Source organism: Trichosurus vulpecula, chromosome 3, assembly GCF_011100635.1.
Source record: "Trichosurus vulpecula isolate mTriVul1 chromosome 3, mTriVul1.pri, whole genome shotgun sequence".
Taxonomy (NCBI): Eukaryota; Metazoa; Chordata; class Mammalia; order Diprotodontia; family Phalangeridae; genus Trichosurus; species Trichosurus vulpecula.
Window position 1 is genome coordinate 249557900 of NC_050575.1, and position 15215 is coordinate 249573114.

Below are 15215 nucleotides of genomic sequence, written 5' to 3' on the forward strand. Positions count from 1 at the left end.
TAGTTTTTATTCAGCAGTCACTGTTTTTCCTTTGCACTCTACATGTTCATTTGATATAGGCAAAAATCTTAATAAAAGGAGAGGGAGGAAAAAAGGAGGGAGGGAGGAAAAGGGAAAGGAGGGACAGAAAGAGGCAGGAAGGACAAAAGGGAGGAGGAAATGAGAGGAAGGAAGGAAGGTAGGTAGGTAGGAAGGAAGAAGGTATAAAGAGAGGAGAGGAAAAAGATGAGGTTAGCTCTGTGGAGGAGATATGGTTAATAAGAGAGATGTGAGGAACTGTGGATGGAAAAGCACTAGCTGCCAAAGTCCCTTTTTAAAATGTTGTTTTAATAGAGCTATATAAACATTTAATATATGTTTCCAGCCTTGAAGTGGTACTTGCCTCCACCCTCACTCCCACCCCAATATGCAACATTACTGTTCCATTGTCTCCAAGTCATAAGACAAGCAGTCACATTTGTTGGCTGAGGATCAAAACCATGAGAACCATCACAATTTGGTTTGGTCCATTTTGCTACTCCTTGCATTTAACTAAAAAGAGCATTATTAGTAGCTCACAAAGATTTCCACTAAGTAAACTTATAAGGGTTAAAAGTAACCTGATCCAATGAACTCACATCCAATATGAAAACCTAGTGTACTTATAAGTGTATTTATGCTATTTAAGTATTGATCAAATCATAGCCTATTGGGATTTTTTTAAAACATGGATTAACATTTTAATAAGATTTTAAAATGGAATTATAAATGAAGGAGAAAATGTTTAGTACAGGTGAACGGAACAAGGGCCATATTGTCAAAAGATTTTCAGATATTATCTGTCACAATATAAGCTTCTTGAGAAAATCCCTTTTTTGTGTTTGTAGACTGATGACAATGAAGTTCTTAGAATGGAAAGCAGTGATGTTCACTAAAAATATGTTGCTTGTTGCCATGGGAACTGTAGTTCACAAATGTTTCATGAGAGAAATCTCGTTGGAATTTGAACAGTATCCAATGCTAATACCCTAATATTAATTGCTTCTGTGTTGTTGGGTTGTTGGTGGGGTTTTTTTTTAAAGAAACATCTTTCTTACAACTACAATGCACAAAAACATAAATGCTTTGCTAAAATGTGTTTCACCATTTTAAAAATTAGTATCAGTTGTGGAGAAAATAATAGCTTCAGTTTGGATTTCTAGTCACAGATTTTTAGGAGCCTCATGTTTACAATTGAAGAAGAAAATAGGAAGAAATTATTAAATAGGATGATTTAATAGCTTATCATCAATAATCAAGCACACTGACTCACAATCTTAGAATCATCTTAAATTCTTACTTCTCCCATAACCAAAGAGTTGACATCTCTTCCTTCCTTCACCATCCCTTTTTCCAAAAACAGTTACTACTCTAGTTTCGGTCCTCATTCCTCTTAAGTTCTCTTGTGCTGGTATGTTAACTTGTTCCCCTTGTTTCTAGGTTTCTTCCTCTTCATTCCACCCTTCATACACCTACCAGAATATCTTCAGTATTCCAGTTCTGTTTGAGAGTCCTGATCAAAAACAATTTCCCTGTTATTTCAAATATCCAAATGGACTTCTTATCTCATTCACCTGGACCTTCCCTCCAGGGATGCAGCTTACAACCCTTCCTTGCCTGCCCATACTGGGCAACCCTTGTCCATGTGCTCTCATAAGATTAAATAGAAAACTCATTAAACTTACTGGGAGCCTTATTCACTTTCTCCTATCATCATATTCTATCGGTGAGGCACTTGAATTTTTATATAACACCCTCAACTTCTTTTTCTATTGTCCTTTACTCAAATCAAAGTTACTTACTTGCAACATCTTGTAGCTCCTATTGACTAAAAGGAACACACACACACACACACACAGTCATTCAAGGCCAATCACAAGACCAATCTACATTTCCTGCTATTTTTTTTAACATTCCTTTTTATGGAGTCCTAGGATCATAGGTTCTCATAGATTGATAATTTCAAGGGACTGAGGGACCTATAGATGACCTTTAAAGTCATCTATAAATCCATAATCCAATGATATCCCAAGACCTTCACTTATTTTATAGATAACATGTTGAAGCTTAGAGAAGTTTAGTGGCTTGCCCAAGGTTACACAGGTAGTTAAGTGGTAGAGGTAGAACCTGAACCCTGTGTGATTGATTTTAAATCCAGAGAACTCTCCACTGAATCATATCGCCTTCCATTATACAACTGTCCTCTTCCAACTCTGTGCTTTCATGTAGGCTCTCCATCAGATCTAAATGCATCTGTCCTCTCAGACATTTACCTCTGATAGTTACTCTGTGACCCTGAGTGAATCATTTAATCTCTGTTAGTCTTAGTTTCCTTATCTGCAAAATGGACATAATGAAAGCATTAAATCCTTACAGGACTATATGAAATAAATTACTCTCCTAAATTTAAAGTACCACGTAAACAATAGCTATTAATATTGTACAATTATTTATACAACCTAGAAAATAAAAAGTTACAGTTTTATATTAAGAATTATATATTTGTTAGAGAGTGATTACTTAGAACCTGTGATAACTACAAAAAAAAGTAGTTACTCATATATAGGAGTCATCCTGATTTAAAAGTGTGGTTTCACTAATTATTTTGAGTAGTATGGTTAGTATTGTTATATCACTTTAAATGTGTACTTCACAGGTATTTCTCAGACTGACTTTGTAATGGAAGTCAAAATTTTTTTAAAAAATTTAATATCCAGAATTTTTTGAAAAACCAGATCGGGAGTAGAGAGGTGGTGAAAGTCATGTTCCCTATGTAGAAACCAGCCTACTTGCACGTAGGCCTTCTATCTATAAATAGTCCTCTTTGCCCTGCCAAAATACCATTGGAAAATAATGAACATATAAGCATATTTTGAAAAGAGCCTATTAGCTATGCAACTATCAGATAACTTGGGTTTGTAACCATCATAATGGAAACAAAGAAAAGTCCTTCTGAGTCATGTGATGTTCTGACTTTGGGGAACTAAAAGGACAGAGAAAGACAGTGCAACTAGCCACCTACAGGCCTACAGGCTATTTAACCTGTTTATCATAACACAGAGCCAGCAATCATAAGGATTTTAAATGCACTGAAATATTTCTCTGCATTTGGTTGGAAGTGATAAGCCCTTTTGTGGATAGAGTATTCAGTTTCCATACCTTTGGCATGACATATCTTTTTGTTACTTAGGAATACCAGGCTTTTTTGATTTTACAGAAAACTGGCCTGAAGAGGGGTTAATGTGTACTTAGAATGCCTTATCTATACTCACCATAGCTCTGGTAGCTATTAACTGCATATTTAAAAATGATATTATCATTTTATCTGATTTTGAAAGCATCTTCTGAAGTACTTTCTGTGTAATTAATATGTGTGTAATTGCATATAAACCAATAGAATGTAAGCATCTTGATCACAGGAACTGTTTCATTTCTTGTCTATGTATCATCAGCTCTTAGCACATACTAAGTACTTAATGATATCAGTGGAATGAATGAAACACATTAAAAACAAATTGTCTTCTCATCCCTGAATCCTTCCAGATAATAGCATGAGATAATTTGTGAATTTAGCATGCAAGGGGTGCACTATTTTTTAGATCCTTTTAATAAGAATATTTGATAGAAGAAATTTCACCCTAGATAGAGAAACACACAAAAAGCTCTGACTAAAAGATGTCTGAATGGAGAATTAGGTTCATTAATATAATTGATGTATAATATTTATTTAATGTTAATCTCTCTATTAAAGTGGTTTCATTTTTCATAAATCCTAAAATATTTAATTATGTATATGATGCTTATCTCTGCAGTTCCTAGGTCCTGTATGAAATAATAGCTTTACATATGATTATGCTGTTTAAATAATAGACATTTCTACTAGGTTAAATTATCTCAGTAAAAAGCCCATTGTTTTCTTTAAAGTATCAATTTATTCTAGAAGACTATTAAATTAAAACACTATCTGATGAGAAATTATTTTTAATGTTCTACTTAGTAACTGGATTCTTCTGGATTATTGTCCTCCTAGTTTCTACTGCTCTCTTTGGCCTTGTGAGATTCTGACCTACAAAGGCGATGCATACAGGATAAAGACATTTTGTTTGTCCACCTCATCCTCAGTGCCCATCCCAATCACTCTTGGTCACATCAGTGATTGAACACTGACTAATCAGTCATATGCACCTCACTACTACATGAGTTAGGAAGGAGGAGAGTCCATGTAATTCCAATTGACCATGATGTAGTCTGGTTGTATCCTATAGATATACTTTTTTCATGAACTATATCAATTCTTTGGAAAGTAAAGTTATTTATGATCAGTATGCCTAAAGGAGATTAACTTATCTTTCTACATTAGCTGTTCCTAGACTTTATTTAATAGAATTATAGAATGTCAGCATAGAAGTGACCTAAGAGATCATCTAGAGGAAGTAACTGAGTGCCCAAGGTGACAGTTTCTTCCTCTATAAATGAGGGTTTGGAGAAGTATCATGGCATTCTGTATGAAGAGCCAGATTTGTGCAGGGTACTTTAGTTCAAGTCTTACTTAGGATACATACTACCTGTGTGACTCTGGCCAAGTCATTTGATCTCCCAGTGAACTAAGCAACAGTCTAAAGCTATAAACTACAGAAAAGGTGCCAATGTGCACTGGTAGAGGGTATCCCTTTTTGAGGTTTCTCTTTATCAAAGAAAGCACATATCTGCTTTTGTCTTTTTTTAATGAGGAATTAGTACTATCTAACCTATCAGGTCCCTTCCACATCTAAATGGTATGAATTGGTCAAAGTAACACAATGAGTTAGTGGCAGACCTGGGTATGGATTATTATTATTAAAGTAAAATATTTGAGGAAAGACAATGAGGCATGCTGGAGTTCACATACCTAGAACTGGTAAAGCCAGAAATATAACTCAAATTTCCTGACTCCATAATCTATTAGTATCTGAGATAAACCATGTTGCCTCCCATTTCTGGTTGATTCTTTCTTTTCTTCAATCAGTTACCTTGCTATCTCATCTGATTTTTTTTGTTCAGTTTGGCATGATTTATTGATAACTATGAATTAATGGGCACCTTAATATCCACTCTAGGCAGTGACCTTGAAAAGATTATTTACATCTTTTCTACAACAGATTTTCTAAGGAATATAAAATATTACTTCTTTTTATGTCAAGCTTTTAAAGTTTTCAGCATAGTATAATGTAGTGAGCATTGGATTGGGAGTGAGGGGACACTGGTTTAAATCTATTTTCCAACACTTACTACATCTGTCACGATGACCAAGACATTTAACCTACCCATGCCTCCATTTTCCCATATATAAATTAAGGAGAGTTTGATTAGATGATGACTATGGTTCATTGCAGCTCTAGATCTATTATCCTCCAAATCACAGGAGAATAGTTCCTTTCCTACTTGCCACACCAGGTTTTTCTGAGACTCAAAGGAGATAATTGATGGGAACATTCTTTGTATACTCCTAGATTCATCTATCAAGGATTTCTTTTGTACTCACTATGTCCCAGGCACTGTCCTAGGTGCTGAAGATAAAAAGACAAAAATTAAATTGTACCTGTACTCAAGTAGCTCATTTGATAGGGATAATATCTAGAAGTATGTTCAGAAGAAATATGGAATGTAAGAGCTGGGAGGAACCTTTCATATCATCTAGACCACTGTTCCTATTTTATAGATCAGGGAAGAGAGGTCTAGGTCAAGGAAGTTATTTGCTTAAGGTCAAAAAGCAAACATATGGTATATAGTTTCAAATGTATGGTATTATGATGATGACATTAAATAATATGTCTCTGTGTTAAAGTACTGATGTTTCTCCCCCAATTATACATTTCACAATTCTGTCTTCATCACTGGTGTTTAAAGGAATTACGTTGCTGCAGACACTGTTTTCCTCTGCAGCTGCTGCCATCTGGTAGGACTTCCTCATATCCCTTTCTAGCTCAATGGCTGTGTTTCTTCTCAAACTTCATCACTTTTCTGTAAACTTTCCTCTGCATGTAATAATTTGACATCACAATACTAAATAATAGACGTGCCAAGTGTTCTATACAGAGGGAGGAAAAGGCTACAAATTAAAGCCTGATGTTACAGCTGGAAGGTAGAGATTATTTCTTTTCTGGTGGGAAATGTGGAGCACTAGTATTCATATGTGCACTCATCTTTGAGACAAATAAACTCTATGGGCAGATAGGCCTCTCTAAATAGGCCCATTTGCCCTGCCCAAATACTATGAAAGGCTAAGGGCCATTTGAGAATTGTGAACATATTAACATAGTTTGAAAAGAGTAGCTATGCTACTGTCCAATAACTTGGTTTTATAATTATCATAATGTGAACAAGGAATAATTCTTCTGAGTCATGAGCCATTCTTACTTTGTGGAGCTAAGAGGAAAGAGGAAGTCAGTGGAACCCTAGTCACCCTCTAGTCAGCCTGTTTATTTTAACTCGGAGACAACGAACATAATGATGGGCTAAATTTTCAGGTGAGCATACATGGTATGTAGAAAGAGCCCTGGCCTCAGAATCAGATCACTTGGCCTTGAGTCTGTACCTGTAAGGCAAGTGTCACAATATCGCTGGTGACCATGAATATGCCTGTATAGTTCTGTATCACAGAATATAAGAGACTCTCCATATAGAAGGCAGAAGTAAACCATTTATTCAGACACAGGAGGATCAAATCCCAAAACCAATAACTCCAATTTGATATGGCAGTAATTGTATCCCAAAACCAGTAAGTCCACTTCATTATAACAGCAAGGAAATTAAAACACTATATCTCAGCAGAGAGCCAAGTGGTCCCATAACCTTCCCCTCTGCTGTGGCCTTCCTGTAAATGCTCACTCACTCACAAATCCTAGCTGTCTGCTTGCCTGATTCCTTTCCTCCTGCAGTTCCAGAGCCCTTGCAGTTCTCAGAGCTTAATGGCTACCCTTGGGGTAAATAAACCCTTTTAAGGGCCCAAGGGCTTCACACTTCTCCTGACCTACTTAGCAAAAGGGTCTGGGCCTTCCTACAAACAAGCCTTCCCTAATCAAGCTTCCCTTAACTAGCTCCACCTGAGGCCTATTAAAGGGATTAATGGCTGGGGAAAATCTTTAATCACATTAACACCACAGATTCCTAGGACAATCTATCAATAAGCATTTGTTGAGCACCTACTATCTGTCAGGGGACAGTGCTAAGCCCTGGGCTTTTTCTTCTAAAGGAAAACAAAGAATCCCTGACTTCAAGGAGCTTAATTCTAATTGGAAGAGATAGCACACAAATAACTAATATAGGAGATAGATAGATATAGATAGATAGAGAAGGAGAGAGGGAGAGATTGTTGTAAGTCACATTGTGCTTACTCCATCATATGACTCTGAGAAAAGTGCTTCATAAATTTTACTCACGATAGAAATTATTTTTTAAAGCAGCCAAATTATCAGTCCTTCTGGACCAAATCCTGCCCCCTCTTACTCTACCGACAACAAAGACAAATCCAAGAATATTTGCAAAGAAGAGATACTTCTCTTTTGCTGCCACAGAGACAAATCAGGGATGGCAGACCCATAGGGCCTACTTCTCATCCAAGACTCTCAGGGAAAAACAGAAAGAGCATGAAATCTAGATCATCTCAAGTGTATTGGAATAGCTGGAAACCCTTTAGCTAGGGCCTTGAAATCATCTTCTGTTTGCAAACTCCAGCCTGAAGCAAAGCAGGTCCAGCATAAACAAGATTTGTTTGTGAGCCAGTCTGAGTCTTAACACAAATTGAAAATAGATTCTCTAGCCCCGTTCCTCTGGTGGTATGCTTGGATTCAAGTTCATGCACCCTCTCTGTGTGTGTGTCTGTCTGTCTCTCTCTCATTCCATATATATATATATATATATATATATATATATATATATATATATATATATATATATATATATATATATATACATATATATATATACATACACACATATATATACACATACATATATATGTATATATGTATATATGTATGTATGTATACATACATGGGTATATATATACACATAATATACATTTATGTATATGTATGTGTGTATAACATTCCCCAATATCACTTCAATACCTCAAGGAGCTTTTTTTTTCATGAGGATGGTATTAACTCCTACCACCAGACCAGTTTGCAAGCCTGCTATGGTCCTCCAAACAAGCAAAAATCCATTATTCTATGGTCAATTTGGGGGTGATTATACTTCTCTGATTTTCTAGTCAGTAGTGAATATATCCCCTTGAGTAGCGCAGATACCAAGCCATATTCAAGTTTTCATCCTGGATTATTCTTGTCCCTGCCCTCCCATTATTTTCTCCTGAAGGTCAATCCAAGGTCTGTTTTCTGTGCCAGACTCCTTCCTTATGATCTTTCTGTGACTGTCAGGCTATCCACTGTTATTCTTTACTATAGTCACTATTTGACCAACCTATCTCCTTTTCTAGTCACACATTTCCTGAGTAACATCTGTCATACCACTTCTTACACATCATCATTAGTAATACGCTACAGCCTATTTATGCTGTCAGTTGCACTTTGGGCTACTCACAATTTTGATTCTTTGGAGACTGTGGAGTTGTTGTATGACTTGCACTAAACAGCATGACTAAGAAAATACTGCTGTTTATGAAAAGGGATTTTATGTTAGGGACCAATTTGGGGCCAAATGCAATCCAACCCTCCTATTAAAGTCTGGTCTTATTGTCCATCAATAGTGCCTATCCTAGATACATCTACTGGTAGATTAACCCATTGGACTGCCCATCCAACTGTATACTATGTGACCAAGGCATCGAGTTAACATGAAGAGATGATGGCATAGTGATACAAGTGGGGATAGCCAGGAAAAGGTGCTGAATTATCATAATTATTGTACTAAAGTTGATTAGGAGGTGTTACTTGAATCAAGCAATAGGTAGCATGCTTCATTATCAAGATGTTTGAAAAGTTGATTTGGGTACAGGTTTGAGAACTAGTAGTTTTAAAGGTTGAAGAACCAGTCTCCTTTCTGGAGTTTACTTGCTAAGAGTATTCCATGAGGAAGTCATTTATTCTCAGAGCTTCAGTGTCTTCATCTACATAAAAAGGGCACAGCAGAACTTATACTATCTATTTTGCACTGTTGTTATGAGATAAACTCGTTGTAAACTGAAATAGCTACTCTACCTCCCATTTAGGTGTCTGCATACAAAGGCTTTGGGTGCCTGGTGCTGCGAGCCTGAAATAGACTACCATCTTACCTCTAACTCTCAGAATACTTAGCTTCCTTCAAGGCTAAACTCAAATGCCACCTCCCTCAGAAAGTCCTTCCTAATCTCTCCACAGTTGTTAAGACTTACTCTCTCCTTAAATTATGTTGAATTTATCATATATTTATCAGTTTAAATGCTATCATCCCAGTAGAATGTAAGCAGGACTTGTTTTTATCTTGCCTTTGTGTCCCAAACACAGTATCTTAAACAAAGCAGGTATTTAATAAAGGTTTTTTTGAATTTTTTGCAACTGAAAGTGCTAGAATATTAATCAACAAGAATTTATTAAGTACCTACTATGTGCCAGACAAAAAAAAATGAAATAGTTCCGACTCTCAAGGATGTTGCATTCTATTTGAGGATACAACATTAGAACATAAGTAAACACATGAGAAATGCAAACTAGGGAGTGAGGGCATTGGCAGGTGAGGTCAGGAAAAGCATCATGTAGAGATGCTGCTTAAGCTGAGTCCTGAAGAAAGGGAAGGATTCTTTAAGACAAGGTAAGGAGGTAGTGGATTCCAAAAATAGTGGACAGCCAGTACAAAGTCATGGAGAGGGGAGGTGGAGTTTTTTTGTGTGGACAAACAGTGAGGTCAGTTAGGCTAAGCTGTAGAGTGTGGGATGAGGAGTAATATATGATGAGGTTGGAAATACTGATCGGAGTCAGACCATGAAAGGATTCAACAAGGATGTTTATATCTTATCCTAGGGATAATAGAGAGTGATTGGGATTTGTGGTGTAGGGGAGCTGTGCTTAAGGAAAATCTCTGGCAGCTGTGTGGAAGAAGTATTACAGCAGGAGGAGACCTGATGCATGGAGACCGATAAACAACCACTGTAAGAACTGAGACAAGAGGGGATTGGGCCCTTAACTATGCTAGTGGCTGTCAAGATTATGGAGAAATGAGTATCATGTTTACTGTCTCAACTCTTTTTAACAAAGTTTAGATAGAAATGGCCCCACACTCAGTCACTATCTTGCTAATATCATTTCATCTTAAATGTTCTGTGGATTATTATGTAGACAGATAAAATAAATGCTAATTGTAATGAAATAAAATCATCGGGATACAAGGTCATCTTTTAAAAGCTTACCAAGTACATCTATGGGATTCCTCTTGTAGTAGACAAAGAAGAAGGATATGTACCTTACACTGTTCCAACCTAGTTTTGGCTCCTTCTTGTGTATGTCTATTTTGAAAGCTTTTCTTTTCATGTAGTTTGAAGAGTATAAGTATGTATTGTTGATATCTATTTAAAACACTATTATATTATGTGTGGACTTTAGGGGACAATATTTTTGTTTATGATAATGCTACAGTTCTAGTATAGTTTATTTCATAGTTAAGGAAACTTTGGGTATCTATTCTATCTACATTCTATCTGTAGTATGAGAACTTGTCATTTGTTTAGGAATGATAAACTTTTGACGTATAAATCTGACCATCTGATTGCGTCTTTCTAGGTATTGTGTATGTGGTGATTTTTGCAGCCTGAGGTGATATGTTGTGAAGTTTCTAACATTTCCTTGCATAATCTACATTTATCATAAATTTGGGTTACTTAAGGGTAACTCTTCAATAATTTATAGTGATGAACTTATTCTGAATTATCATCCTACCATTTTCCCATGTTACTACAATGAAGTTAATCAAAGCAAAAATTCACAACTCAATTTAGATAAACAAGCTTATGTTTTGCTGAGTTTGGAGAACAGGATGGATTGAATGATCCACTAAGTCTAAATGAGTGAAAATAATAATACGTAGATATGTGTGTTCAATATAAAAAAACAACCAACCAAAGAAACAGGAGCTTTAAGTATACAAAAAAAACAAGAAAAAAGTTAAATATCAGTAATCATGTCACAGTAAGACAAGAAATAATAGTTCTTAATTCAAGTCTTACACCTATACTCAAGTATGAGTTAGTAAGGTGTACATATGAAAAAAAAAATACCAGTGGTCACAATATTCAAGAAGTAGTGGGAAATTTTGCAGGAGAAGCCTAAGTTTCCTTGTCACACAGTCACTTCTAGTTCCCAGGAAGCTGAAATTATAAGCTAATGTTTCCTTGCCTTGATGTCAGTTTTAATAATATTTAGGAGCTCCTAGTATGATAGAATTTGACTTTCTACTTGATACTCCAAGTATACTGAACTTTGTGTAATTTTTGAATGGAATTTTAGAATGATTTCCAAGTATCACATTTGCTATGATAAAAATTTTCACAATGTGTTCTGTAGCCATTCTGAGAGATTGAAATATGTCCAGGATTACCTTGGTTGAGTTGGTTTTCTTCAGGTTGGTTTTTCTTCTCTGTTCCCTATTAAGGAATAGGTCTGTACAGCCCTTAGGGAAATCTTGGCCTACTGTAATAGGGCCATCTCTGGACCAGAAAACAAAAACCTTTGACGTCTGGAGTCCTTGAGGTTTTGCCTTGTGTCTATGATCCATAAGTACCCAGAGTCTTGGGGATACCTGGTTACATCAATTAACTTCGACTCGTTCTAATTATGCCATTTATGATACCAAAAGAAACAGGACTTTCCCTTTGCTAAGGAAGGATTCAAAACCAAACCATTTCAGAGGCTGGAGACAATTTCAATATGAGAAAGAGAATATAAAAGTCAGGAACTTACTGGAGTGCTAATTATTTTGAGAGTTTTGTTTACTCCAATTTCCATAAACAAACCATGAGCTATCCTCTTATCCCCAGAATGTTATTAATTTTTTTAATCCATCAAACAAAAATAAGGAAGATTTTACTTTACCATGATAGGATTCTTTTATTTTAAAGATCCATACAGATTTTTGAATCATTCCTTTTTGAAGGTAGACATAATATAAACTAGAACTGAGTCATGAAGATACTTGTTAGCTGAATTCAGAAGCTCAGCTCAAAGGGGATCAGTAGATAGAACATAAGCAGAATGTTTCCTTGAGAGCAGGAATTGTTTCATTTTTCATTTTGTTTCCTCAATACCTAATATAATGTTTAATAAGTGCTTGTTCATAGGTTAATTGATTAATTAACCTGACAGGGTCCAGAGTCCTGTTATAGCCCACATTGGCCCCAGAAAGTCTACTCAAAGGGAAGACCATTTTGATGCTATAAGGTTTAGTTTAAAGGTTTGGATAAAGTCAAGGTTAGATGTGATTTTCTTTTTATTTAGTTAGAAAAACATGAAATTTATTTGGACACATTCAGACAAAATCCTGAATCCAGTTTGGTTTCCATTCTCTCCCTCTAAGGTTTCTCAAGACACAAGGTGACTGAATGGAAAGACTTTTAAGAGTCTTCACAAAACTCTCCCCCTGTTCCTATGTAGATCTGGTGTCTATGAGGTATGATCACATGCTGAAGAAATGTGTTGCATTCTGTCCTGGTTAGATCTGATCTAGAGTATTGTATTCAGATCTGTGCAACACATTTTAGGAAGGACCTTAAAAGAATAGAGAATATACAGAGGAAAGTGACCAGGATGGTTAGGTATCTCAAATCCATTTTATGTAAGGATCATGGAAAGAACTAGAGATGTTTAATCTGAAGAAGAGAAAAGTTGGAGGGGGAATACAATGGCTAACGTCTACGTTGTGCTATAAGTTTTGTGCCATCTAAATGTTTAGAGACAGTGTAGCATAATGGATAGAGAATGATGTTGGGAACCAGAAAGACCTGGGTTCAAATCCCAACTCTGATACATATAGATTTAACCCCTCAACGATCTGAGACTATAGGTTGCAAAGAAGGCATGGATTAGCATTAATGGAAAATGTTTCCTCATCCAGGGATAGATAATTATCTCACCAGTGAAATTATAGGTTCAATTTCTGTAATTGTAAGGTCTACAAAGAAATCATTTGATCCTCCAAAGTGAGAACTACAGACATTATTTGCATTTACAGATGAAGAAACTGAGGTTCAGAGACATTGTTCAATTGTCTCATAACCACACAAGTGTCAATGGTAGAATTTAATCCTAAGTCACTCCTGATTCCAGGGCCTTTTTTGCAATACCACAAGGCCTCCCACAATCATGACAACCATAACTTTGATCTTCATATACTTGAAGTGCTGTCAGATAAAATCAGAATTGCATTTATTCTACTTAGTCTCTGTGAACAGAAATAAGCTGAGGAGGTGGGAGTTGGAGCAAAGCAGATTTTGGTTCAGTACAAGGAAGCACTTTCTAACAGAGTTGTTCAGAAATGGAACAGATGGTTCTAAAGCAGAAGTTCTTAACCTTTTTAGTATTCATGGAGCCCTTTGATAAGAAGTCTATGGACCACTTCTCAGAATGTTATTTTTCAATTCATAAGATACATAGATTTACAAAAGAAATCAATTATACTTAGTTATGAAAAAGTTTAAAAGTTCATAGACTCCAGGTAAAGAATTTATGGTCTAAATATTTTCAAGTTTAAATCAAAGAACCAGAGACTTCCCATTTTGCCGAGAGTATTATAGAACTAGATTGACTTTGCTAATGATCACACAGTTAGTTACCAATGCAACAAGAACTCAAATTTCTTTATTCTCAACCAAGATTGCTTCCCCTTCATCGATGTTTGAAGGACCATAACTCTGCTTAGATGGTAGTCAGATAGTTGAGAAATTTATCTATTCTCAGCAATTAGGAGGTCATAGGAAGACTTAAGCAGAAAGTAAGATGTGCAGAACCACATAGACACCTAACTCCTTCTGTGTAGTGTTCATATTTTAGCTTTATCATTTTGAAATAGACCTCAAATTCAAAGACATCTTGTATTTTGGCACCAAAATACAATCTCAAGGAAAATGCTAAAATTTAAAAGAATAAAATTTCTTGTTTGTGTTGGCCTCTGTTGGCCCTAATTATTATAGATAAGATAGTTGATTATGTCAATATTTAATATCTATCAATAAATATTCTAATGATGTGACATCTATCACCTTTTGTCATCTAATTCTTCAGTCTGGAATATATCTTATGACATTTTTCACAGCCTTATCCTTTGGTCACAGTGGGGTCACCAAATATCAAGTTATACATCGGGGTTCGGAGAAGCTTGGCAAATTTGTGGTAGAATTTCTCTACTCCATCTTTTGCATACACTAGAACTTTTGGTGCATACACTAAAATTTTCCATGTGCTTCCACATACCAATGCTCACGGTGAATATTACAAGCTAAGATGACCAAGTATTGTATAGAATGATGTTTTCTGTTGCTCTTGGGTACATGATGAAACTAGATCAACCAGTTTCTTTATTTGTATCACTAAGTGGAAATGGCTTCCTTTTAGCTGCAAATTTTATGTGTTCTGGTTTCCCCTCATTTAAGAGTTTCAATGAATGACTGAATGAAAAACTACGTTGAATGCTGACTGTGTATTAAGCACTCTGCTCAGTGCTGGGCATACAACTACAAAAGTGATGCAGTAACTATCCTCAAGATACTTAAATTCTAGTAAGGGGAGACAACACATAGAGGAATGGTGGCCAGCAAAGGGTGTTTCGGTTTGGGAAATCAGAGAGGTGGTTAATGGAGCCATACAGGAGGCAAGTGTCATACCCTTTTGAGAAGAAGTGGCAGTATTGATTTGGATATGCTTTCAGAGATGAAAACCAGAGAGAATTTTGAATGAGAGTAGTTGTGGATATGGTATTAGGACAGATGGCCAAAAGACAGTCATGGTAAAAAGTATCCATCTAAATCGTTTCAGTTTCTCCAGCATTTTGTTAGCTTGCTCATCTTTTGAAAGGAAATCAGTTATTTAAAGTAATAATTTTTAAAGTAAAGTTTGCAGATGGTCTACAAACTGAATGATTCTTAGTATCTTCAGCCTCTTCTAACACTCTATAGCTCTCTCTTGTAGGAGATTGGTAAAGAAATAAGGACCATCTGCTATTTTAATCTATCTGATGGG